Here is a 24,749-nt window from a genome sequence, read left to right as displayed (position 1 = left end):
TTATGCACATCCCTTGCATATCTGTATCATACAGGAAGTGGGATTCCTGTGAGCCCTTCTGCACGACCCCTCGAGACCCTGAACGACACTTGCAACGAGACCCTCCCTCCTCGACCGAAAAGAGGTGGTGTCATGTGGCCACGTGACACGGTGGGGTCCAATGACGACCGCCGACATGTCCAACTGGTTCAAACTGGTTTGGCTCTTATATTTCATGGTATAAACCAGAAAAACATTGCTTTGCGATATACATGCGCCATTTTAAGCAGCTCCCCAGTCTGCACAGTACTGTGACCCTCTTGTGAGGAGGAAAAAAAAGCCTTTGTTACGCATCTTTTTTCCCAAATTTTATCGGCGACGACATGGCTAAAGCAAAGGTATGATATATAAAAACATTTTTAACTCGGCCGCAGGAATGTTGCTGGTTTTCGTAGTTTTTTTTTTTTTAATTCATCTCAAGAAGGTGGTGAGGTTGTCTTGTCGACGTCGTGTGTGCAAACGTCATCTCCATGACAGCCAGCCGTGGCGGCGCGCACACTGCGGAATGCTGCAGCCTTACCAAAATAAACGAGTCGTTGATTTTATTTTCTTTATTCGCAGCTTGCAAAGCAAAAATAATAATGTAGAAAAAGAAAAACTTTGCACGTGAATAACAACGTCATAGGTGCTATTTTGATTTGGTCTTTTTTTGTGTAAGTCTTCGGATAAAAATAGTCGTCATGTTCGCGCCATATTGCACGCCAACCCGTTCAAAGTGTTCATGTTTATGCAAGTCTGACACTGACGAAATGTAGTTTGAGCGCGAGGATGACGGTGGGGGAGGGGAGTTGATGTGATGTCCTTTTTAAATTAAAAAAAAAAAAACAACCTTTCCCCCGTTACAGTTTATTTTGGTTTTGAGATTTTTCCACCGTAACCAGAAATTTTACGTTATTAAATCAAAATGTCCATTTTAGTGTGGTCGTGTTTTCTATTCAAATGACGTCTTGTTGTTAATGTCGAGCCTGTTGAGAAGCCATTGGGCGGTTTGATAGGAATCAAGTCACTTCCGGTTATGTGGGTGGGGGGGCGGCTGGTTGTTTTAAAATCGACATTTTACGTCGTCGTTTCCATTTTAAAGTGGTGCGTAAGCTTGCGTTATCCGGTTACGCTGCTGGGAAAAAAAAAAGCTGTAGTTGGCTTTTATAAGGCGTTCATTTCTCTAGTTTCCTCAGATGTTCGCTCGTCTTCTCGCGCCTACATGCAACACCCCCCCCCCAAAAAAACAAAAAAAAAACAAAGAGAACTGTCATGGCGCCAACGCGTTGTCATGGCACCTGCTCCCACCCGCCTCCTCGTGTTTGAATTCAAATAAGAGCGGGAAATGTAAAAAAAAAAAATAATAATTTAAAAATCTTCGTCATTTGCGAACTCCTCAGTGCAACGTTGATCAAAATGCATTCCAACTCCTCAGCCACTATCATAATTGCTTAAAAGTCGTTTTTGAACATTTTTTTTTAAATGGGGGGAGTTCAGTAACTTTAAAAAGTTGTTTTTGAACATTTTTGTCAAAAAAATGACACAAAAAAGAAACCGTTGAGTTAGCACATTTTTTGGGGGGGGGAAACACATTACAAATTGTAAGCCTAATGGCATAATTGTTGAAAAGTTGCATCATTTTTTTTCACAAAAACAATCCTAATCCTTGCTGAATTGGTAAAAAGTCTTTTCCCGAACATTTTCGGGAAACGAGAAAAAAATAATCACTAAGCGCACCTCCATTTGAAAACCACTATGCTGTATTAGAGTTTGCAAGTGTCACACTGTATTAATTGTCTGATGAATAACTTTGTTTTATTTCTCTCACTCCCCTTAGCCGTCATGTGGCACCATTGAGGTTTGTTACCTTTTGTAGGCATTTTTTCCGATAACTATTGATAAATTTTGGTTACACTTTCACTTTTTTTCCCCCTCCACAGAGAAGATGTTCCCCACGCCTGGCAGTGGTTCGTTGCGGTCACTCGATAACACATTTGAGCAACTTCCTTTATTTTTTAAAATGGTTCTGTTTATTTCCTGTAGATATATTGATAGATATAGATGTACAGATATTTATTAAGTCTATACTTGACGACACATGACTTAAAAATGATAATGGGGTTCATCTGGGGGTGTGGATTTTTAATTATTCTATTATTATGCACAACAAAATATGCAAATTTAAGGTTCATGTGGTTGGTACCATAAATAAATGGCATTATTAATATATTGTTGGGTTGATTTTTCAGCAGAGGAAAAAGAGCTGCCAGAGAAAAATCTGCTATACAGAACAAAAATATAGCTTGCGTAAAAAATGTACTAAAGCAGCCCCCAATGTAGGGTTTGTAATACCAGTGTATGTGATTTAACCCAAATGAGCATTTTTATTGTTGGATTATTATTGTGGAAGATGTATTAATTTTAAAGAGTAGTGATGAATATAAAAAGTAAAAGTAGATTCTTTGAGATGTCAAATTAGCGTTGTTTGCTTCCATTCCTGAACAGAAAACTAGTTTTAATGGTTGAATGTTGTCATTATTTCTTCATTATTACATTGTTGTTGTAATTATTATCATTATTACATCATTTTCATTTCATTTTGAAATTTTGATGTGTGAATTCCAATTCAAATTCCTCATTCACGTTTCAAATGGTAAAACAATGAGTGCTAACTGAAATTGCTGGACATTCAGTAGAAAATTGAATATCGTTTCACAAGAAAATGTTGGGGCAAAATGCTAAATTCGGGTTGATAAAAAAATTGTTAGTGCATGTGCATGTTAGCTGTTACATGCAAATCATATCTTTTCCACTGTGAGTGTGCAGAATGTTTAAAGAAATGAACTGATTCAACGCGACCATGCATTTTGAACAAATAAATAGCAATGTACGGGGATTGTTTTGCACAAAAAAATTAGTATTAGGTCACCGATGGGTAGCGGTACATTCACGTGATAATGGTGCAGGGAGCGTCGTTTCAGTTTGTGTATGAATTCAGCGTGATTTTGAGTGGTTGTCCGTGTCTTAAATGTGCCCTGTGATTGACTGGCGACCAGTTTTGGGTGGAGTCCACCTTTTGGTCAAAGTCAGCTGAGATCAGCTCCAGGATAAGCGGACGGATTGATATTACTTTTCGCGGAAAACAAATTCCTTACTCCATCCAGACACCTGGAGTCCTTGTGTCGATTGTGGAGCGTTACTTTACAGTGCCCCCTGCTCGTTGCCACCGAGCAATGCACCCCCATTCGGCTTAGAGACAAAATTGGGGTGGTTGCTTCTTAGGTACACCTGCTGTACATTTAAGTTTTGAAGCCAGTGTATTTTTACTGAATATGGGGGGGGGCAATAAGGTCATCGGAATAAGCTAAATCTAATATGTATATAAATACAAAAAACAAACTGTATGTAGCCACCAGGATGAATAAATCCATCCATCCATTTTCTTAGCCGCTTATCCTTTCAAGGGTCACGGGGAGTGCTGGAGCTTATCCCAGCTGTCAGCGGGCAGGAGGCTGGGCACACCCTGAACTGGTTGCCAGCCAATCGCAGGGCACATAGAGACAAACAGCCGCACTCACATTCACAGCTAGGGGCAATTTAAAGTGTCCAATTAATGGTGCATGTTTTTGGGATGTGGGAGGAAACCGGAGTGCCCGGAGAAAACCCACACAGGCACTGGGAAAACATGTAAACTCCACACAGGCAGGTCCGCAATCAGACCCGGGACCTCAGAACTGTGAGGCCAACGCTTTCCAGCTGATCCATTGTGCCGCCAGGATATCCATCCATTTTCTTAGCCGCTTATCCTCACAAGGGTCGCGGGGAGTGGTGGAGTCTATCCCAGCTGTCAACAGGGAGGAGGTGGGGAACACCCTGAACTGGTTGCCAGCCAATCGCAGGGCACAGAGACAAACAACCGATCACAATCACACCTAGGGGCAATTTAGAGTGTCCAATTAATGTTGCATGTTTTGGGGATGTGGGAGGAAACCAGAGTGCCCGGAGAAAGCCCACGCAGGCACGGGGAGAGCATGCAAACTCCACACAGCCAGGTCCGGGATCAAACACGGGACCTCAGGACTGTGAGCCCAACGCGCTCCAGCTGATACACTGTTCCGCCAGGATAAATAAACAAATTTTAAAACATCTAGATTTTCATAGGGCAGCACAGTGGTTCGGCTGGTAAACCGTTGGCCTCACAGTTCTGAGGACCCGGGTTCGATCCCGGCCCGCCTGTGTGGAGTTTGCGTGTTCTCCCCGTGCCTGCGTGGGTTTCCTCGGGGCACTCCGGTTTTCTCCCACATCCCAAAAACATGCAACATTAATTGGACACTAAGAAATTGCCCCTCAGTGTGATTGTGAGTGCAGCTGTTGTCTGTCTCTGTGTGCCCTGTGATTGGCTGGCAACCAGTTCAGGGTGTGGCCAGCCTCCTGCCCGCTGACAGCTGGGATGGGCTCCACTCCCTGCAACCCTTGTGAGGATAAGCGGCAAAGAAAATGCATGGATGGATGGCTAGATTTTCATAGATTCATTTGGTTGATTGACCAAAATTCTCCACAAAACAAAGCGTGTATTTATTATCACGGCGTACGCCAGTTGGAAAAAAAGGCATCGCCTCGCGATAGCTAAGCTGAACGTACGAAAGAGCGTTCCATCCTTATAAGGATATTTTGCCCCCACTTCTCTCGCACGTAGTGCTTTATTAAATTGGACTTTGTTTTGTAAAAATGTCATTGTTATTGTCTTACAGAAACCCAAAGCTGCTCCAGCAGAAGCCAAGAAGAAAGCTGCTGCCAAAGTGCGGATCTCACTCTCGTCATTCTTTTGATCTGTTTAAAAGGTTTTACTTGGAGTTACTAATAATGCCTTTGTTTTTGTAGAAGTTGCCTAAAGCAAAGAAGGCCAAGGCAGAGAATGGCAACACCAAGGCTGAGGTATTAACCAATATTACTAACACAAATCCTATGACACAGTGCATTTAAGAAATGTTTTTTTCAAATCAATTGTGCTTTTATTTTTATTGATTTTGTTTTGCCCACAGGAGCCCAAGGCTGACACCGCAGAAGCCAAATGAGTTAACGTCGACACGGTCGCTTTGCCCACTGCCCCTTTGCCCCCCATCCCTCCTGTGTACTTGGTGATTGTACAGTTTGAAATAAGTATTTTTTACCAAGTTTTATATTACAAATGTCATTTATTCGGTTTGCCCTTGCACTTGACGTAACACATTGTGTTCTCACTACGCTCACTCATATCTATTTTGGAAATTCTTACACCCCCGCCGTCCGTACTTCGTAGCTTGGCGTCTCTCTCATTTCTGTCTTTTATTTTGTTTTTAACTGCTGATTAATAGATACTTCACCATGCTTTTTTTTCTCTCCAAACATAGGGCAGCTATTAAAAAAAATTTTTTGAGTCACGGCTTACCAAATGTTTTTGAAACACTGTATGTTGTTTAAAAAAAAACAGATCTGCCACCCTCCCCAAGAAACTTGTTTGTGAATTTAAATCACCCGATGACGAAGTTTCCCGCTAAGCTATGTTTATGACTCTGATGGTTAATCTAAATGTTAAAGAAATAAACATTTTTAAAAAGCTCTCACCCCTTCTTGAAACTGTTATGTGCATTCTCCATTCTGCCAGCAGAGGGCGGTGCAGTGCAGCATTTAATGAAACGGGCGGACATCTTATGTTGTGTCGGTGGAGGAAATGTAGGTCAAATAGGATGCATACTGTTATCAAAACAATAACCACGTTGTATTATGTGAATCTTAACATTCTTGTAGACTTAACTGCTCCGGTGGTGATAAGATGGCGTAGTATTGAAAATGATGTTGGGCTTTAGCAGATGACACCTGTCCCTTGAGGACAGTAGTATTTGTCTTGAGGGTTGGGTGTTGAAGTATTTCTTGCATTGGGTGTATTCTCGGAATGCGCAGTCATCTGTATTTTTAGGGTGAGTTAGGCCCCAACCTCACACATACAGCAAATAGTAAATAATGGATCTATCTCAGAATTGTATAAATTTCCCTTTATTGATGTCAATCCTGAATATAACAAACAATGATCCCAAAACTGTTTCATTTTAAATGATTCCCTTAGAGATAACTGGCTTTAGGAAAAACAATACACAATTATGATGCATTGAACTCAGTTGAGCAGACGGAACAATTCTTCAAAAATAATGCGCCAAGCTGTGGGGTCTTGCATCAATCCCAAAAGAATAAAAGATAGATCCAAGTGGGGTTAATTGTCCATAAAAATTAATCACTTGATCATTTGTCTTGTTTTTTACTGTATGTTGAAGTACATTATCTTATGTAAACAAATGTGATCATTTCAAGGTGTGTTTTGATCCTTTTGGCCAGGTGGGACCTTTTTTATCATTATATATTTCTTTAGAATACTCAGACTCGTGGCTCCCGCTAATAGCATGTGAAATAATCACTCAGTACAGTTTGGTTTTAATTAACTTTATTGGTCAATAGATGTGAATTTGTTCTTCAAGGACTGTTTGATTTAAACATGTATTTAGATCATTTTTTTCAAGTGATTTTAGTTCAAAGTTATTCTAGAGCAGTTCGGAATGTACGATAATGTGAAATACTATTTATATGTTGTTTTTTAGGAATAAAACCACTGCTTCATTTTTGGGGAACACTTGGAGGTACATTACTTGAGAATGAAGTCATTCGTTAGGGGGGTACTTGGTTCAAAAGCAGAACCATTTGACGAAAGGATGCTTGCCTTATTTACATTTGATCTTGTTTTTTGAGGTTCGTGTTGTGTTAGCTTCACAATTCCTAATAGTGTTTTGCGCTTCCAGGCCACCGTAGATCTGTAAATCAACTCCGGGATTATTAGATACTGTTTATAAAATTGGCTTCAACCTGTTGGACTCCACTTCCGGTCACTTTCACTGTGTTGTTAAGGAATAACCGTGCAGAGTATGCAGTGTTCTGTGTTCTTCTTTTCCTTTCGGCTTGTCCCGATTTGGTGCCTCATGCTATAAATACTAACATGCACATGCACGTGCAAGACACGCGTGTAATGAAAGGTTGTTGGGGAGTGGACCGGCTCATTTTTCCAGAAGCGAAGGGGTGTAATTCACGTGTTTTCACGCACACATACATGGCAAATCCGAGTTCGTGGAGCCCCACCACCCCTTCCTCAATTTGTAGTACACGGGGCCCCGGGCCCAGAAGGAAATTTAACGCCCCAATCATGTCGCCACGGCGGCTGGAGTGCATCCCGACAGAAGTGGCAGCGCACCACTCAGGTAAGAAGAATTGAGTGATTAAAGAATTAATGGAGACAAACCAAAAACACAAATGTTGAGGGAATTTTCGGCCAGCAAAGCACACCTCATTCACGACCAGAGCGCTTCCATTTTAAAACGGCGCGTTAATGAGTACGTTTTTTTTTTTTGCCGTAAAGTGTTGTGATTTGTTTGCGATATGACGCATTTGTGGTTTCCGCTGAGCTGAAACAAAACTTGCAAATGGAACATATTTAATGTCGTTTAAAAGTTACACAATGTTTAAAGGAGCCGAAAATTGGAAGCACTTGCCAGTAGTGTGTGTGCACTTCTGCATTTGTCTGCCTCTCGTTGTGCTGTAGTTATGCGTAGGGTTATATTTAAATAATCTTGTATAGGTGACAAAATGTTCGAATTTTGTTACTCTGCTGCATTATGATTTACTTTTGGTCTTTGATTTTAAATGAAATGCAGTCATTTTTTTCCCCCTGCTGTTTTGCCTGAACTTGTTTAAATTGTAAAGTGGAGATATAAGAAAGAAACCTGAGGCTTTTTGCACTGCTTACTGGTTTTATTTTTGTTTCGTTCAGTTTTCATTTGTTTTTATTTTTTTTGGTGTATGTGTATACACACATTTTCCTTATCCCAATTAATGTATCAGCAAGTAATGGCTCTATCTGCTGTAGTCCATAATTATGACTAGTTCTCACATTATGAATAATTAGCTTTCAATCTTTTGCAACTTCTTCTATTTAAACTTTATACGTTACACACAGATTCCCCCCACCCCTTTTTTTTTTTAATTAAAAAAGGCCTTTATTGTCAAAATTGCACATTTCAGGTGCCATTTTGTCTTGCATATATGTAACTTGAAGTTGTTGGTGATAGGTCCTGCTTTATTTATTACAATTATTAATTGTAGTGCTTTTTTTTTTTTTTATTTTTAACCTGCTCTTATACAGTCATTGTTTTTTCTTTTTTTTTTTTGTGTATTTTTAATTTACTTCATTAACTGATTCATTCTGTCTTTGAGCCGACTTGGGCATGACAAATTGGTCCCTTTCACACATCGCTGTGGATTTTAACAGCGAGTTGCCAATGAAGCAGTTCCTCGTATACAATGAATTGCATCCAAACGTTTTAGTTCAAATTTCCATTTTTTTTTTTAAATTGGTTTTATTCATCGGGGGCTTAGTGGGGTCAAAATAGTATCAAAAAAAAAGAAAACATCCCACCCACCGGGGAACCAAAATAGAGGTTAAAGGTAGGAAGAATAGCGTGTTATGAAACTACCCCAACTTAATTCCGATCTTGGCTGTTGACGTTACCGCCGAACCAATATGAATTTGACAGTAAAGTAGTTAGTTGTTATATGTATTTACCCAATCTACAGCTGTATGGTCTTTTTTTAATTAGTTTTTATTTTTTAAGCTTTGATGCTAATTACTACTTCTGTTTCGCACGCTAATGCTACGTACGCAAGCTAACATTTCTTGTGGTCATCAAGTTGGATGTGGAAGGAGTTTGTCATTTTGGCCCGTCTCCCGCCCGAAGATAGCTGGGATAGGCTCCAGCCCCTCCCATGACCCTTGTGAGGATAACCGGCTCAGAAAACTGATGGATGGTTTGGTAAAATGTCACCTTTAACAACTACAAAGCTACTTGACATGCTCACTGATGTCAGCTGGCTTTTATTTACTCTGTGTGTTGTAGTTCAACATTCCGTCCACTTACTGGGTTGCCTCATCCATCCATCCATTTTCTGAGCAACTTATCCTCACAAGGGTCACGGCAGTGCTCGACCCAAGGCCACCCATCTTTGGCCAGTTCAGGGTGTACCCTGCACCCTGAACTGTCTGGCAGCCAATCGCAGGGCACATAGATAGGAAAAACAACCATTCGCACTCACAGTCACGCCTAAGGCCAATTTAGAGTCGCCAATTAGCGCATGTTTTGGGGATGTAGGAGGAAACCCAGGCAGGGACAGGGGTCCAGGATTCATTCCCAGCCCTTAGAACTGTTTGCCAGACGCGCTAACCAGTCGCGCCACTGTCTCGCCGGGTTTCCTCATGCGCAGCATAATACAACTGGTGTACAGTATGAATGAGCTGCTTTATGACGTAACCGTGGAGACAGACAGCTTCTGATAGGACCCCTCAGCCGCTCGCCACCGTTTTCCAACTCCAGTCCCGCAAAACCGCCGCTAGTCTCCGGCAGTGTGAGGGAAGCGTTGAGGGGGAATGCAACGAGCGAGAGTGATAAGGCAGTACTAAGACCGACAATGAAGGGATCTCATTGGCTGTCTCATGTAGAGTACACGGTGTACCCTTGTATATATTAATATCGAATATGGATGATGCTAGCTGGCTAAAGCAAACTGTATTCAACAATTCTAGGAAGAAGAATACTTACAAATAACTATCTGCAAGTGTCAATACAATTGACCATTGTGATCTTTGTAAAGGCAGTATTTATTCATTTTTATTTTTTATTGGATATGTTATGACAGTCATTTGCACTGCTACTGGAGTGTGAAAGAGTTCTTCAGGTAGAGAATAGCAAGAATAGTTCCCAGGTGACTCAACAAAGCTTCTTGCCAAAAACTCATAGTATGAATCACTCCTTTCTAAAATGATGATCATAATAATCATTATTATAATAGTGGAGTAAGCAAAGCAACAGCTTCTTCTTCCTCTCTGGAAAAATATTTACTCTTATGTGTATGAAAACAGTGGATTATGACTAATAAATGGATAAACTGCTAAAAATGTTCAGATATGCACCAGCTTTTTTTTTTTTTTTTTTTTAATCAATGACATATCTAATGGGGGGGTTAGGGGCACGGTGGATCTGCTTGTAAAGCGATGGCCTCACAGTTCTGAGGTCCTGGGTTCAATGCCGGACCCGCCTTTGTAGAGTTTGCATGTTTTCCCCGTACCTGCGTGGGTTTCCTCGGGGCACTCCGGTCTCCTCCCACGTCCCAAAAACATGCAACATCAATTGGAGACTCGAAATTTGCCCCAAGGTGTTATTGTGAGTGCGGCTGTTTGTCTCCATGTGCCCTGGGATTGGCTGGCAACCAGTTCAGTGTGTTTCCCGCCTCCTGCCTGTTGACAGCTGGGATAGGCTCCAGCACTCACCGCGACCCTTGTGAGGATAAGCGGCTAAGAAAATAGATGGATATCCAACGGGGATTTTAGGTAGTTTTATTTTCACTTGCTGTAGTTTTTTTTTTTTTTTTTTTTTTTTTTTTTTTTTAAAGTGTTTATTTGAAACTACGATGTTACAGTACTCCAGTTTTCTGCCTGTGCAACATTTAGGGATTTATGGTCATTTTACTTTTAGCTGTGCAAGTTTTTGAAGGTGTAAGGTCATCTTTTATTGTGGATCTGCTGGATTCGGTAGGTCGTTGCCCCTCCTGCACCTCCTTGAACAATAGCAAATTTTTTTTTTGTTTGTTTTCCTGGAGCATATCAGTGCATAGGTGTACTGACAGTGTAGTTGCAAACACACCCACGCAGTGTTTGTTTGTAATTTGTCTTCAATGTGACTAACGAAAACGGAATGTGACATGGCATCTTTAGGTTTTGCCCTTGAATGCCCCTTGTAACTTGTACCCCCGGGTGTGTTTTTGGGAAATCTTCATTCCTAGAACTGATTGTTGGATGACTTTTAATAGATTTTTCCCAACAAGTATTTAGTTTGGGAACCATGCACAGCCTGCCTTAAGATTTTATTTAGGCTAAAGTGCAATTAAAACCTCTGATTATAAACAGCCTAAAATATCCCACACAAGATTCCAATATTGCACAAAACCATTCAAAAGTTTGGATATACTAATGAGAAACTGTCCAAACTGGTTTTGTATGTTTTGTATTTTTTTTTTTTTTTTTTTGGTATTCATAAAAACTAATGACAGCTGATGGAGAATTTGAGAATCATCTCCGGTCAAATGACAAATATTGAAACTGTTACCAATTAAGTGTGTGTGTGTGTTGTGTGTGTGGTGTGTGTGTGTGTGTGTGTGTGTGTGTGTGTGATTGGTACGAGTAGTTGTCAGGTGTGTATATTATAGTGGAGCATTTATTTTTCAATAACAGAACATGGTGACTTACTGTGTGATGGTGATATTTCAACAATTTCTTTTCACAAGTTTTCTTCCTACTCTGCCAACGTAACGAGTACGCGAGTTGGAATGCAGTTATAAAGTCTCCATAAGTGAATATTTTTTCATGCACAAGACTTTGTCACAAAACAATCAAATTGCACGCATTCCTGTTTTCTTACTTTGCTGCACAAACTAGTTCATTCACCGCTATTTGTAAATTTAAAAACCTTGGAAGATTATACTTTTGTAAATAGTGGACCTCATATATCCCACTGGGGCCTCCACTCCCTGAGAAGGGTTGCGTCAGGAAGGGCATCCGGCGTAAAAATTGTGCCAAACATATGTGCGTTCATCTGAGATGACACGCTGTGGCGACCCCGAAAGGGACAAGCCGAAAGAAACTTACTATGTATAGATGATGTAATAACTATAATTGTGTAATGAAATTTTCATAGTTTACGCATTACTTATGATATTCAAAATTGCATCAAGTTGCCGTGTGAACAGGCCACTAATCTTTGACTTCATTGCATTAAAGGAAGTCGTACGAGCCGGGGATTTATCAGATTATCCTGTCAGTGTGATTATATTTGGCTCCTATTAGGCTCAATTAACTGGCCTCATTGTTTGCTTTTCTGACAATTGGTTAGTGGACAAAATGTTTTTGTAAAGAATAATTGCTTGTCTTTTATGGTTTATTCAAATGGGTGCTGGTGAATTAATACAAAGTTTGGCAATTGAAAGTATGGCTTGAATATATTAGTAAATTCTGGTCTCTAGATCTCGTCAAATAGTCGCTAGGTCCGTCCGTGTGTGTGATATCACCGCCGGCATCCGATGAAAACGCACGAATCAGGAACAGTTGCGTAATCCCAGTCTGGGACATCCTCAGTCGAGAACACATTGTTCCCCATTTATACGTCTTTGTCGGCTAACGAGATAATAACATATGACAGTTTTTTTTAGGGTTAGTTTTTGTGTGTATGTGGTTGGGGGGGGGCGTATTTTGGTAGGGCCATCCAGCGAAAGTAATGCTTTCCGACAGCCTCAGTGTGCGTGTTTCTGCAAAAAGTGGGCGTGTGCGATGCAGCCCGGGCTCGCAGATCTGGTTGGGTGAGAGCGGAGCGTTTATAAAAAGGCAGAGGAAAAAGTACTTCAGTTGCTCTCTCCACTTGGGTTGTGGAGGGCAGAAGGTGCCACCGGACGAATGGGGGCATCCATAGAATTCTGTAATCATCTGGTTGAGTTGGGGAATTCGTAGCGTCCCGGAGCTGTGGTTGTCCCCGGAACATCACCTGGGAATTTAAAGTCCTGTCAAGTTGGGTCCAATTCAAGACTCCTGAGAGAACTTTCTCCAACAGAGATCATCTAGCTGTGTGGGGCAGTAATCCAACTCCCAGCAGGTTGGCATGTTTGTCTTGAGCATATTTCACTGTGTTCCCTTGAAACATTGATCCCTGATATAGTGGTTCGATCACTGCAGAGACTGACTCCAGAGGTTTTTGTGCCCCCCACAAATCCCACACGAGGTAGATTTTGCTCTTGTCTGGACGTGATCATGCGTGTACTATCATAGAATACACCTTAATGCATGCAGGGCTTGTCCCAGAGGCTTTTAGCACGGGACAAATCTAGGGCTAGACGATTACTACCAGATCAACACTTTGCATGTCAGTCCGACGGATTCCGTGCCATGTCCTCAGGGTAGGGTTGTTCCTTCCTCATGCCATGCAGCCAGCTGGTTCTCGTTTTGCGAGTGACCCATCATCCAGACTTCCTCTTTAACTAGTGTGGAAAAGAAGTCCACTAAAATTCTCCTGGTCTTGCAGGTCCTTAGCAACCACCCCGCCTCGCCTCATCTGGACGTAGACATGATCATCAGGTTGGGAAGGCTGACACCAGGATATTTCCGCCTGCTCCAGGTAGGAACATTTACAAGATTCAAAAGATCTAATCTGCACCCCTTACACTTCGGCGTCGCCTTTCATCTTTAAACGTTAATCAGACCCGACGTCAACCATTGTGACTGTTTCCCGTGTTTTTGCTTGTACCCCAGCAGTCGTCACACCTTCTTTGTCATAAAGCTTCGCCATTGTGGCCAGATTTTTTTCGCTTATTTACACTAATCGGGAAAACGAAACCCCTCCATGTACGACACGGATTGATACGTTAAACAGACGGCGAGGAAAGATGGCGACGGTTACATAAAGTATGACACAAACGCCCCCCACCCTGCCTCCGCCCCGGCGAGACTGTAAATGGCGACTTTTTAGCATTGATTCTGAATCCGAACAAAAGGATTTATCAAGACGGGAAAGATGGTGATCGTTGCATTATGTGTGCTGCTCGTGCATGGACTCGAGGACAGGCCAAACATCGTAAAAATTGCGATTTGAGCAGTTTTGCTGTTTATTTTAATGCTGCTTTCTTTGTCTTCAAAGTGCATCGGAGCTCAATTTTAAAATGACAGAGTACCTCTAACATGACACAGTGGTGCAAACCCAGGGCAAAATGTTATTTTTAAATTACATATTTTATGTACATTAGTAACATGTAAAATAAAAAATACATTTTAAATAAATTACATTTTTTTTTGACAACCCCCCCCCCCACCCCCAAGTGAATTATTTAATTTCGGGGATATTTGCAGCCTGTATTTGTTACGTAATGTGTTCGTGTACTGTATGTTCTTGAAAAGTTTACCCCGTCAATGACTCATTGAGATGCCTCGGATGTGAAAACGCTGACATGCGAGGACCTCGCAGTGGTCGAAGCATTTACGTGTTGATTTGATGACAACTCGGAAGCTCCTCTTCCTGATACCGTGCTAAATATGGGAGTACCCTGGAAGTTCTAATGAAGTAAGAGGGCTCATTTCAGGTAGTGCTACTTGGGCTCGTTTTGCTGTTTAGATGTGGTGAGTGCAGTTACAAGTTTTATTTTGGAAAGATTCTTTTTTTTGTCCTCATTGAGCAAGCAAAGGAATTTGAATCAATCTGTTTGGGCTGAGTGAAAACTGACTTCTGGCTTCTCATTGGGGTGTCCAACTAATGATTAATTTAATAGATTATTCAGTATTTTTTTTTATTAATCATATCAAAATATTTTTAATTTCCATCCCTTTATTGGGAAGGAGGATTTTACAAATTCAGTAGGATTCTGTAACAAGTCATATAATGTTGGAAAATGGTGATCGTTGCGCTCTAAATTAAAAGCAGGTGTTTTGTAAAAATCTTATTTTGATCAAACAAAATAATCTGTCTGATTTCATGAAGGACAACACAAAATGGAGTATTTTTTGTTGCGAGGCTGAAATCAGAGAATTTGGACGATTTTAAGTGGTAATACCTTGAAACGACTAATCAATTATGAAAAATTATTAGTTGTCCATTAATTCTGTCTGCATTAGCTAGTTGCAATAAATTTGTGATCAAAAGTAAGTTTAAACAAAGACTTTAAACAGTCTTGTTTAGCTTCTTTTATACTTGCCATATTGACAAAAACATACATACAGCTTGTTTACTTTATTTTTTTTTTTCTTTGTCCCCGCCTCAGAGACAGGTGGCAGGCGAGGTGCAGACGCAGCCGCAGGACCGCGCCATCAACCAGATCGCCATGATGCTGGCCATCATGGGACTCAGCTTATCCTACTACAGTGCCAAGCAAATGACTGAGAAGGTCCAGGCCCATCCGGCGCCCTGAAGGACTCATGGAAGGAGGGATGAGAGAGAAAATGATGAAGCCACCGCTGTGGAGTTCTTTGGTTTTCTGCTTTCAGACCCTAAAGGGTGCGGCTATACCCGATCCCAGGTGGAAGGTGCTGTTTGACCATTAGACGTTGCAAAAATGCATGCAAACAAGGTCACTTTAGTAAAGGAAGGGGGCATTAGGTAATATGATACTTGAATTCTCAAAGTTGATCTCTGCGTCGAAAGTCTCGGGAGATGCTGTGAGTCTTTTGCACAATTATGCGAAAACTGTTTTTAAAACAAATAAGTCATAGTTTTTTTTTGTTTTTTTTGTTTTTTTCCTCCCCTGGTCTTCTTGTAAAGTCACACTTGATGTATACTGTATGATTAAACCAAACTGAGTGCATGTGAGGACTTTTTAAAAACAGTTTTTTTTTTTCTATTGCAGTATGGACCAATGTGTCACTTTATTTTGTAATGATTGAATAAAGCTGTGAATTTCAATTGCAATGACTGTCTTATTTTTCTTTCTTGTAACCATGAGAAATTAATGAACAAATGGACTGCAGAAAGGGCAAGTCCCGGAGTGCCTTATGATGAATATGTGAGCCACCAAATTCCTTAAGCTGCAATTGTGAATTATATTTTTACAGTACTATGTCAGCGACTGACACAGAGATGCTGTGTGGGGTGCTTCAGCCCCCAGTCACCATCAGTACATTATTTGTAGTACAATGAATAGATAAGTTTGCACCAATTAAGGGAGTTTAGATAACATCAGCTGGGAATTGCTGCTTTGTGAAGCCCCCCAAGCAAAAGGGTGTGACTGTTCGATGTAGCTAAAAATGCTGACGGAATCAATTCTCAGCCAAAGTGTAAGATTTATGCAGTGGATGTGCACAATATGTGAAATCTGAGGAAATGAGGCATTTAAAGTGCACATGGGAGGGATTTAGGCACACCATCCTTTCCTTCCTATCGGTGATCAGCGTTTCTGCACGTAGCCCCTTTTGTGTGTCGCTCGGTGACATGATGCTGTGCGACAGGCCCGAGACCTCTCCTGCCTCCACGCGCCGGCCCCCTCCCTCCGAAGTGATGCTGGCGCCTCATGGGTGATTGGTTGAGCCTCGACGCGTCACGCAAATCGGCCTCGTTGTGAGGCGTGGAGACAAAGGGATGAGGAAGCCATCATTGGTGCGGAATAATGATGGGGAGGTGGTTTAGTTTTGTTCGGGGAGTGAGCGGGCGGAGAGGTGGGTCTCGTCACGTTTTATGACATGTGTTGAAGTTTGCCTTCACATTAAGAGTCGTGAGATACTGAGTGTAGACGTGGAAATGTGTTACCAATCATCAATGGAGGCAACTTCCTCCAAATGGGCTACGGCGTCTTTGATTCCTGGACAGGTGATGATGCATTTGCTGTGACAGACAAAATTAATTCCGATAACAAAGGTGGCATTTTGTTGTTGTTTTTTTATCGTTTCATAATGAGCAGGTTACGTCCTGGTTGATGGATGATGCGCGAGAAGAGGAGTGTACTATTGTCTTGGCAAAAGAAGAACGGCCAACACAGGAACTGTATGATAAATATGTGCTATATTTGTGTATTCTCATTCATCAACTAGTAGGCTACGTTCTGGTTTTTGGTGAATGACCGAATATGACAGGACTGGACTTTTGGAGCCTCAACCATTGTGACTCAATTGCCAAAAACCAGGGAATACATTCCAGTTGTGAAAGAGTTGTATTCTTGTTTGTTTTACAGTTTTTGAAGCTATCAGACTACTTTATGGGGCTTACGGCCATGCTACCCTGAAAACGCCCAATCTCAGAAGCTAAGCGGGTTTGGCACTGGTTGGTACTTGGATGGGAGACCGCCTGGGACTAGCAGGTGCTGCAAGCTTCTCTCGGCGGCTAAAATGCAGAGGGGTTGCGTCAGGAAGGGCATCCGGCATAAAACTGTGCCAAACAAATGTGCGTGCGTCTGAGATGGCATTCTGTGGCGACCTCTAACGGGACAAGCCGAAAGAAGAAGACTACATTTTGGTTCACGAAGGATGAGTCGATACAAAAAGACCTACCACTTTTGGGATTCTGTGTTGGGGGAATCAGGTCCATCCTAACTATCATCACTCAATTGGTAAACCCAGAAAAGAAATTCCCATAACTAAAATGTCACAGCCGCGTTTGTCTTTCTTTTAGCGATCACGATATTTCTTGGATGATGTCAGACAAGAGGCCCACACCACTTTTCACTCTGCTTAGACGAGTAGCGGTTCCATCGTCACCATCATGACGCAATCTCTGAAACCAGAAAATAAAAGTCCAATTACAAAAGCCCAGCCCCATTGGGTACTTCTTATTCGCTAAATGGGATGTAAGACAAGAAGACGATACTGTTTTTTATTCATATATATGTAAACATTTTATACACTGCTACTGTATCTAGTTCGTGTGTTGGATTGCAGTGTTTAGTGCGTGTCTCCGCATCCCCAGCAGCGTGTTGCATCATGTGCGTGTTAGGGACGGAGGGTCGACACTTGCCCGGCCCTGAGCTGTAGCGACAACGTGCAGGCTGCAGAGAACACAGTGTCTCCGTTCACTGACACCACCCGAACCCCTCCTCGCACCGCTGACATCATCATCCACGTGCAAAACTCCCTTTAGAAAATGACGATTTTAATACACAAAGCACTATAATTGTCATGTATCCAGCTTTTTATTCTGTTTCTTTTTTTTCTCTGCAAGAGAAAATAACGTATGACAAAATGTTCGGCATGCAAATGAATTTATTTTTCCATTCCTAGGAGACAATGTCTTCCTAATCTAAATGAAAAATTCTGCGTGCCACAATCAGCATTTCTGATTGCCAAAGCATTTGCTTGTACACTTAATATCTGTCATTAGAAGCTGTTGAGGGAGGTCCAGAACCAGAACAAGTGGAGCAGATACACTACATAACTGCATCTTGGAAAATCAGGAGTGCAGTGGGAAAAAGTTCATCTTATGCAAATGGTGGCGTGCTTTGAATTGAACCAAACCATACACAATGATACACAAAGGTATGAATATGTTTTAGTCTGGGTTGCCGCATATTAGAAAACTTTGGTCTGTGTACAACATCATGGTGATTTTCAGTGTTTTCAAATGAGACAAACACATGGTCAGGGGATGAGTCGCAAAAGAATAGAATTTCTATGCCAGCATTGAAATGCCTTGTCAAAACCAGATGGAGGAAATAAGTGGATTTTCCTTCTTCTAGATCAAAATGCCTCCTAGATTGGAAACATATTCTTAGGGCAATTTTAACGATTGGGTCTGTCTGTCGATTGTTTCCTACAGTTGTACGGTAACCGCGATGTGAGTGTTGTTAGCGGGTTGATTAATAGTTCTAAATTAACCCAGTCTGGACCTTGTTTATTATCATATGAATAGATGTAGTGGGGCGGCACGGTGGCGCAGCTGATAAAGTGTTGGCTTCACTGTTCTGTGGACCTGGGTTCAATCCTGGACCCGCCCGTGTGGAGTTTGCATGTTCTCCCCGTGCCTGCGTGGGTTTTCTCCAGGCACTCAGTTTCCCCCCCCCCCCCACATCCCAAAAACATGCAACATTAATTGGACACGCTACATTGCCCCTTGGTGTGATTGTGAGTGCGGCTGTTTGTCTCAATGTGCCCTGCGATTGGCTGGCAACCAGTTCAAGGCGTACCCCGCCTCCTGCCCGCTGACAGTTGGGAAAGGCTCCAGCACTCCCTGTGACCCTTGTGAGGATAAGCGGCTCAGAAAATGGATGGATGGATAGATGTAGCGTAGTAGCTTTACCATGTTAGCATCCCAACAGAAATGGGGTAAACCCAACCCCCTATCTTTAGCAACATACAGGTATTTGTTTTCCATCCTAGCTTTAGAATTACTCCATATAAATCACAGGTGTCAAACTCAAGGCCCAGGGGCCAGATCTGGCCCACCACGTGATTTTATCTGGCCCGTGGTGGCCAATCAACTTCCATGATTTTTGTGACAATCTGTTCTAAATTTCTTAGTCATATATCATAAATGATTAAATTTAGATGTTATTAGCATTTTTGTGTAACCAAACATGCACAGTGGTTGAAAAACACATTCGGATTGTGTTCTGATTCCAAAACTATTTCAGAAATTTTGTGTGTAAGTTCAAGGCGACTAAAGATTTCATAACAGCCCTCTGAGGGAAACTGGAACTACAATGTGGCCCGTGGGAAAAATTAATTTGACACCTCTGATATAAATGAAGAGATTAATCTTTCCAAGTTTCTAATTGTTTTCATCGCGTCAAATATGAAGATAATCTGAAATACAAAGATTTCTAGAACGCACAATCATTGTCATTTTATCAATGCTACTTGGTAATGAACTCAGTAAGGTGGACGATTTTCCCAAATCTTGCTTTATTTTTTCACATTAATGACTTCATTTTCACCATGTTGCAGGTAACGGAAAAAGCTCCAATGTTTTATTGTAATTTACCGTTTTGCATCTCTTCTTCACGTGGCCCATTCACATTAAGTAGAGCGAAATGTTCTGCATCTCAATCATGTTGATTTTATTTAGCATTGCACTGAGGCTGCCCCCCCCCCCAATCACCCAGCCCCCCATCAGGAATTAGTGAAAAGCTGCTTATCTCCTGGTGGATGAGCTCAAAACGTTCTTCGTCGCCCCCCCCCTGCAAGATTGATGATGTCGTTTTACAAGACGATGTCCTCTTTTAAAAACAACATTCTCCAAAGGCCTGTTTTGACATCCATGCTGCAAAATATTATTAAAAAAATGAGAGTTTTGCAAAGATGAAACGTGGTATTTCCGGAATTGCGCGCTAGGCCGAGGGCTACACATTCAATTGTGGACAGGAAATCACTTTTTCCCCGTCGCTGGACGTTCTCACGCAGGAGACAATGTGACTATCTCAACCATGCGGGGTTAAAACAACTTTCTCAAGCAACGGATTGTTGGAAACAATAAAGCAGTAGACTGCGGGGCTGCGACTAGCTAGCTAGATTGTTTAGTCGGGATCATCATTTTTTTTCAACGGATGACGCACACCGAAAAAAAATTGCAAAACTTTGAAGATGGGTGGTGCACGTGGAGAGGAAGTCAACATTTAATTTAGGTGTGGACATCCAATAACGAACCAAGAGAAACAGATAAGAGAGGATCTGGGAAAAAGAGCAAGGTAGTGCTACTGTCGAGTTGTGGGGTGGGATTCATTTTTAGTGTCTAAACAGTTGTAAGAACATGTGAGATGATATGTTAGGATAAACTGTGTTGTTATAAGTAATTCCAGTTAGGGTTAATTAAAGTTTATCATGTTTCTATCGGGCATGTTCATGAATGCTTGCATGTTGGTCAACTGGTGTACGTCGTTGACGAGCCAGCATATCGAGGAAAAGTGGCTTATTTTAATTATCACTGCCATTGAGCGCCTCAGAACTTCAATATCCATGTTAAATGAGAGGCCTGGCACCGAATGAGTTGCTCAGTTTCTTCCTGGGGCCGTTTGTGTTGCGGCGTGTCAGAATCCCTCCTTGTCGCAAACATGTCCATGGCGGCGCAGAAAGCAACTGGTTGGAGCTGGTTCAAACCGCTCCGCAGCTGGTTTGAGCGGTTCGGCCTCCAGAAATAAACAAACAAAACAAAAACAACAACAAAACATTTTGCATATCCATACAAAAATAGATACAGTGTAAGAAAATAAGTATTTGAACACCCTACTACATTGCAAGTTCTCCCACTTAGAAATTATGAAGGGGTCTAAATTTTCATTGTAGGTGCGTGTCCACTGTGAGAGAGATAATCTAAAAAGAAAAATCCAGAAATCACAAAGTATGATTTTTTTCACGATTTCTTTCTGTGATACAGCTGCAAATAAGTATTTAAACACCTGTCTAAATGCTTAAACCAGCACATGTCAAGGCCCATCTTAAGTTTCCCAATGACCATTTGGATTCTACAGAGGAGTCATGGGAGAAAGTTTTGTGGTCAGATGAGACCAAAATGGAACTTTTTGGTCATAATTCCACTAAGTGTGTTTGGAGAAAGATGAATGATGAGTTCCATCCCAAGAACACCATCCCTACTGTGAAGCATGGGGGTGCTAGCATCATGCTTTTGGGGGTGTTTTTCTGTACATGGGACAGGGCAACTGCACTGTATTAAGGAGAGGATGGCCGCGGCTATGTATTGTGAGATTTGGGGGAACAACCTCGTTCCCACAGTCAGAGCACTGAAGATGGGTCGTGGCTGGGTCTTTCAACGTGACAATGACCCGGAGCACACAGCCAGGAAAACCAAGTAGTGGCTCCATAAGAAGCATATAAAGGTTCTGACGTGGCCTAGCGAGTCTCCAGACCTAAACCCAATAGAACATCTTTGGAGGGAGTTGAAACTCCGTGTTTCTCAGCGACGACAGCCCAGAAACCTGTCTGATCTAGAGAAGATCTGTGTGAAGGAGTGGGCCAAAATCCCTCCAGCAGTGTGTGCAAACCTGGTGAACAACTACAGGAAACGTTTGACCTCTGTAATTGTAAACAAACGCTACCGTACCAAATATTAACATTGGTTTTCTCAGATGATCAAATACTTTTTTTGCAGCTGTATCACACAAATAAATCGTTGAAAAAATCATACATTGTGATTTCTGGATTTTTCTTTTTAGATCTCTCTCACAGTGGACATGCACGTACGATGAAAATTTCAGACCCCACGATGATTCCTAAGTGGGAGAACTTGCAATATACGTAGCAGGGTGTTCAAATGCTTATTTTCTGCACTGTAAATAAATACATAAATAATCAGCACCCCCGTATCTCAGGCTATAGCCCTCAGTCGGAATAGGGTGGCTTGCCCTCTCCGGGTCGGGGATGAGATCCTGCCCCAAGTGGAAGAGTTCATGTACTGTATCTTGGGATCTTGTTCATGAGTGAGGGAAGAATTAAACAGGATGCCAGATGGATGGCGCAGTACTGCGTTTGCAGTTATGCAAACTTTGTGTTGGTCCTTTGTGATGAAGAAGGAGCTAAGCTGAAGGGCGAAGTTCTCAATTTATAGGGCGATTTCCGTTCATAACCTCACCTGTGGTCAAGAGTTGTGGGTTGTGACTGCAAGGATAAAAGATACCAGATAAAAGCAGCCGAAAAGAGTTTCCTCTGCAGGGTGTCCGGGCTCTCCCTTTGAGATCGGGTGAAAAGCTCGATCAACCGACAGGGGGCTTAGAATAGAGTAGGTAGGGCAGATCCCGCCGGGAGGAGACCCCGGAGATGACCCGGGACACGGCAGAGAGACTATGTCTCTTGGCTGGTCTGGGAATGCCTCGGGATCCCCCTGCAAGAGCTGGCTGCGAAAGCTACTGCCCCCATGATCTGACCTCGGATTAGTGGAAGAAAAAGATAGATGGATATTATTTACAATGAAATTATACGGTTAAATACATTTTCCCATTAATTACTGCTGTTGTTGTTGTTATTGTGTGCGTTATTGTCCCGCCAGGGGTTGCAACAGCGAGTCGCTCGTGTGATTTGTTTACTGACACTGCCCACCCATTTTTTGTGTACATCATTCACTTGAAATGAACACATAAACATGATATAAAATGAATGTTCAACCTATTTAACTGCATATTTTCCTGTCAAAAGTCACGTTATATAATGTTACTTACCCATTGCGTGAGTACCAGCACTTGTGTACATACCGCACTCCTTTGTTTTCCCTGGTGGGTTTTACAAGCGCCTTCAACCATCTGCATTTTAACGCTGTTCCGTCTAAACTCTTACGCAACATCCACTTTTCTTAAAAAAAAATGCCCGCTCACACCTCATGTTTGTTACTTTTTATGAGCGCTGGAACTTATCAAACTGTCAACAGCTTTTAAAATGTCAACGGGGCGTGATGCTTATGTCTCGTTAAAGCGCCTGGCTCATCAGCTCGGTGCCATGTTGAATCATTTTGGTGTTCATTGCTGCAACCGGCTAGCATGAACTCATCTGCTGTGCCAATAAACAAAGAAAAACAGACCGGCTCAATCTCACTAAATTAACAAAACATTTCAAATCACAAAATAAAAGCGAGATGCTAAAAACACATTTTTGATTTACGATCAAGTAGGACTCGTCTTCAAATCCCGACCCGCCTGTGTGGAGTTTGCATGTTCTCCCCGTGCCTGCGTGGGCTTTCTCCGGGCACTCCGGTTTCCTCCCACATCCCCAAAACATGCAACATTAATCGGACAACTCTAAATTGCCCCTAGGTGTGATTGTGAGGGCGACAATTGTTTGTCTCCATGTGCCCTGGGATTGGCTGGCAACCAGTTCAGGGTGTACCCCGCCTCCTGCCTGAAGATACAGGTAGCTGGGATAGACTAAAGCACTTCTGCGATTATTGTGAGGATAAGCGGCTCGACTAATGGTTGTTTGGATGGTCAATGTTTGACACTGACTGAAGGACTGTGTTCTGTACACTGTGCCCTTTCCTCAGGCCCAAGTGGAAAATGGCATTGGAGCGTGTGGTAAATAGAGTAAGTGCAGTGTTAAAAATAGATAGATAGATAGATAGATAGATAGATAGATAGATAGATAGATATAGATAGATAGATAGATAGATAGATAGATAGATAGATAGATAGATAGATAGATAGATAGATAGATAGATAGATAGATAGATAGATAGATAGATAGATAGATAGATAGATAGATAGATAGATAGATAGATAGATAGATAGATAGATAGATAGATAGATAGATAGATAGATGGATAGGGCAATTCCTCTGTTATTATTAGAACAGTCATGTGTTTCTATTTAAAAACAGGCAGTGAAAACTCGTCCTGACTAATCAAAACACACGGTGAAGCATATTATTCATAAGATAAAGGCAGAACCCAAAGTCAAGTCAAAATAAAATCAAATTCAAGCTGAAACGTTACTCAACATACTCGTAAATATATCATGTTTTTGAAAGCTCATTATTTATTGTAAATGGCTGTATGTATCTTCAAACATACAATACAATAACAAATACAATAAGAATAAATGTTAACGTATTTTAGGATGAATTTACAGCACTTGCTTAGCGAAAAAAAGAATTGTAAATATATCAATATGGGGAAAAATACATTACTAATAAAAATTATGTTATTAAACCATCCATTAATTTAAAAAAGTCAATAAAAATGATGCAAACATAGAAACCATCCATCCAACCCATTGTCTGAGCCAGAATAACTGTATTTTTGATAATAGAAAACTACATAATATAATCATTATATTAGATAATATCATGAAAAATAACAAGATTTAACTTTTTTAAAATTATTTATAACAATAAGGAACAAGCAATCTAGGAAAATGTTTAAACAACAAAAAGGAAAAAAAAGGAAAGCATTTTATCTAACATAATAAAAAGAATAAAATACCTATAAATCAAATAGTATGTTTTATAGAATTAAAAAACAAATGTCTAAAATAATTAAAATATTAATAAATGTTATGCAAAAAAGTCAATATATCAATATAATATTACAAAATATTTACAAAATCTATGTTTACATATTATGAAGCTAAATCGGGTAAAACTACAAAAATGAAATAAATGTTATTCAATATGCTTTAAAAACAGCGTAAATATTTTCAAAGCACCATCTAAAGAA

At 41.2% G+C, this 24,749-nt stretch overlaps 1 long non-coding RNA gene across 1 annotated transcript; it reads left to right on the top strand.

The window, feature by feature from the left end:
- The first annotated feature begins 175 nt into the window (after positions 1-175).
- LOC133501268 (uncharacterized) lies at positions 176-5,621 on the top strand. The gene is made up of 6 exons (XR_009795142.1): positions 176-377; positions 1,856-1,876; positions 1,959-1,985; positions 4,770-4,817; positions 4,900-4,953; positions 5,061-5,621. It is a non-coding gene; the product is annotated as an uncharacterized LOC133501268 (long non-coding RNA).
- The last annotated feature ends 19,128 nt before the right edge of the window (positions 5,622-24,749 follow it).

Source organism: Syngnathoides biaculeatus, chromosome 5 (genome assembly GCF_019802595.1).
Source record: "Syngnathoides biaculeatus isolate LvHL_M chromosome 5, ASM1980259v1, whole genome shotgun sequence".
Lineage (NCBI taxonomy): Eukaryota > Metazoa > Chordata > Actinopteri > Syngnathiformes > Syngnathidae > Syngnathoides > Syngnathoides biaculeatus.
Note: the sequence above shows the minus strand (reverse complement) of the source record. Positions and strands in the feature narration are given on the sequence as shown.